Here is a 3,410-nt window from a genome sequence, read left to right as displayed (position 1 = left end):
TTTTTTTTCTCTTTGGACTGTACATTAAAGTATGTAGTAAGACTCAGTGGGAAATCATTTACCAAACAAATATGATTTTCATATAAATTCTAAAAACTTGTTCAACGTGTGTTCATCTGTCACATAAAGGCTATGGTTTTTAAATTACATTATTTCAATTATTATTATATACATATAAATGCATGTATATATCTACTGTATTAAAGTTTAGTAATTTTATTTATCACGAAGGCTATAAATATTAAGAATTATTTTCAAAACATTGTTTCAGATAGGATTTTATTCAGTATGTACAATAACATTACAGGCAATTTCGTTTGGGGTTTAATAATCTGAGCTTTCAGGGAACTCATTGGAAATTCTCAAGCAAGAAAAGATCGTAGAGATATAAATGCTTCAAATTGTTTATAAATTTGGATTTTACACATTCTATGGTTACTGATTCTGAGTTGCCTTAAGCCATCTTTACTCTAAATCATACTTCATAATTGTCACAATTTCTCCAAAATTTACAGTCTACAGTAGATGATTACTGTGTACGTATGTATAACTATAGCAATAGCCATTGCCAGGATCTCTTTGAAGACTTCAGGCAATCAGTAGGCGTACATCTTTAAACCTTATGCTACCCTTAGTCTTAAGGGCAAATCAATTTTTATGTTTTATTTCTTATCCATTGTTTCACCCTTTATACTTCAAGTCTGTTTTTCTTAAAATAAATTTTAATTTGTGAAAACAGTGCAAGTGCTGTTTACTATTGAAATAATAGTTCTTTCCCAGTGATTGGTGGGGATGAGAGGATGAAGGAAAATAAAGAGTTGAAGATGCAGGAAGAAAGTTTTAAAATGCTGGGCCAGGGGGGCTTTCCACCTCCAACCCTGAGGACTGATAAAGCCCCTAACTCTGGACTAGTTCTGTTTTTATTACACACATCACTGTTTGGGGGAAGGCTGAACCCTTATGTCACGGTTCTTTCTGGGCTTTCATTTTCTAACCAAACTATTTCTTTAACTAACCACCTTAATTAGACTGATTTACCTTGTACTTTTATTACTTTTATATCATTTATGATCTTATCACAAACAGAGCATGGCACCGGGAACAGTCCAGAAGCAGGATGTCAAAGGAGATCCCAGTCAGACCAAGCACACAAATCTTAAGCATGGTGATTAAAAGCCCCAGGAAGAATTACAGGCAGAGGAGCTGGTGCTCAATACGGAGATGACAGAAGAAAGGACGTATTTTCTTCTTTACCTCCCTGAGAGACTTTTTCTCTCTTACCAAGTTCAGGTGCCCGCTCTGTCTCCAGCCTGTTTTGCACTCCCTCACTTTTTTCCCAACTCCCCAAAGGCAGTCACACTCCCTGAGAGGGCAGCCCCATCTGCAAGGAGCTTTGTCTCTCAGCGCTCAGTGATCTCTTAGCCTTGAAGCTGGTGCAAGCAGATTTTTCTGTTTGACAACACTAGGCTGTTGCACTTTGTAACAAAGTTGGGACTCCTGGCATTGCTATTGTGATATGAATGAGTACATGCTTTTCTCTGATCCACTTCTCTGCTGTCTCTGCTGCCTTTTGCCCATCATCTGCCATTATTTTCTTAGTTCAATTCCTACCTTACTAATAATAAACAAGGGAAATTTGGTTTAAATCATTTCTAGCAATGCAGATTTGACTCTTCCCTTAAGTATCCACATGTCCACCTACATATTTGTTTCAGAATTAGTTGAACATCCTCAAATAATATGCTATACTTTTATGCCTCGAGTTTTCAACTTCAGATTCCATTTGTTACGTTTCCATTCTACCATCTCACAAGGAGTATCAATTTAAAAAATAGTATTTGGTGTTTTCACTGTTATTACTCTTAAAAGTTGTTTATAGCTAGATTCATATAATTGCATTTCTAGTTCTTTATCTCCCTAATTTTCATTTGAATTTATTCACCAGGATCTGCTGTTTTTTGGTGCTACATTCTGAAGTACTTAAGAAACCTCAAAATGTGATTCTGAGCTTGAATTGTTTCACAGCTTAACATTAAGTTGATTGGTCAAGACTTGAATTGTTTGATGTAAAGAGATTTGGAGGTCAGTTAGTCTTGGTATTTTTAGCAAGGTTTATCATTTTACTGAGAGAAGATTCCCCAATTTGCTTACAAGTATGACCATTCTGGCATGTAGCAGCTGGTGGTCCTAAACATTTGGTTTGGAAACTTTCTCTTAATCACCTTGTTTTTGCTAAGAGACATCATACCCCCATCCCATCCCTTTCATCCTGAGCCCTTCCTAGTGTTTCTAGACCAAACTTCTTATGATTCACCACCAAATCAGTGATAACCATCCTTTCTTTACCTTATTGGAGGGCAATCAGGGAGAATCACCTTTACAGCTAGACTAGAAATATGATCTGGGATTCTTTCGGTGCCTCTAATAGATTTTCACCTGGCCCTCTTCTTTTCAGTTGTACTCAACCTTTTGAGAGAATCAGTGCCTATAAATCCAAAAGTTTTCTCCATGCATCTATAGCAAGAATAGTTTTAATTTTCAGTGATAGTCATATATCTCTACCCTGGCCTCACAGGCAGGTTTGGTTTTAGATTTTTTTTTTCTAGTCAATTGCCAAAAGTTCTTGCTTAAATCATATTCAAATTTCTTCTTGGCTTTCAGCATTGTTATGGTCAGATTAAAATTTCATTCATTAAAATAATTATTCATGACATTAGTAGAATTGTAGGAAGAAATATTAATATATATTCAATAAATCTACAATTTTAATAATAGATACATACTATTCCTTTTCAGTTTTCAGAGTGAGATCCAATATACATGCACTGTTACATACATTTTTATATACAGATACATATGTGTAATATATGAGATCAGACAATTAAGTTAGAGCACTCACCCTATAAAATGTGCTACATACCTCATTGTTGAATATTGCTATGGTCACCCTTGAAGCACTATCCATGGGAAACTATGCACCAACACCAGTGCCTTGTCCAGCTTTCAAATCACATTTTCTAGGATAAGTGCATGAACTTTATTGTTATATCTCATATATTTTGTTGATGACAGCTATAATGACTATATTACAAAAAGAATTCCAAAATTGTTTTTAAGGGTGGACAAAATTGTTTTTGATGTGTTTCCTATGAGGAGCACATTAAAGGTGACTGTAGATACTTAGCAATGAGGTATGTCGCATTTTTGTTGTTGTTGTTGTTTGTTTTAGGTTGAGTTCACAAACTCACTATCTGGCCTCCTATGTGTATATGTATATAGCATATGCCTGGATACAGTATATGTTCATATTCCCATATTTATATCTACTTACCTCTGTCTAAAAAATCATAGGATTGAAAAAGAAATGAAAACACTGTTCTAATAGTGACAAATAATATAATCTTAACACA

This window comes from Otolemur garnettii, unplaced genomic scaffold (assembly GCF_000181295.1).
Source record: "Otolemur garnettii isolate 467f Iridium unplaced genomic scaffold, OtoGar3 scaffold00040, whole genome shotgun sequence".
Classification (NCBI taxonomy): Eukaryota; Metazoa; Chordata; class Mammalia; order Primates; family Galagidae; genus Otolemur; species Otolemur garnettii.
The sequence above is the reverse complement of the archived record's forward strand: the minus strand, read 5'-3'. Positions refer to the sequence as shown.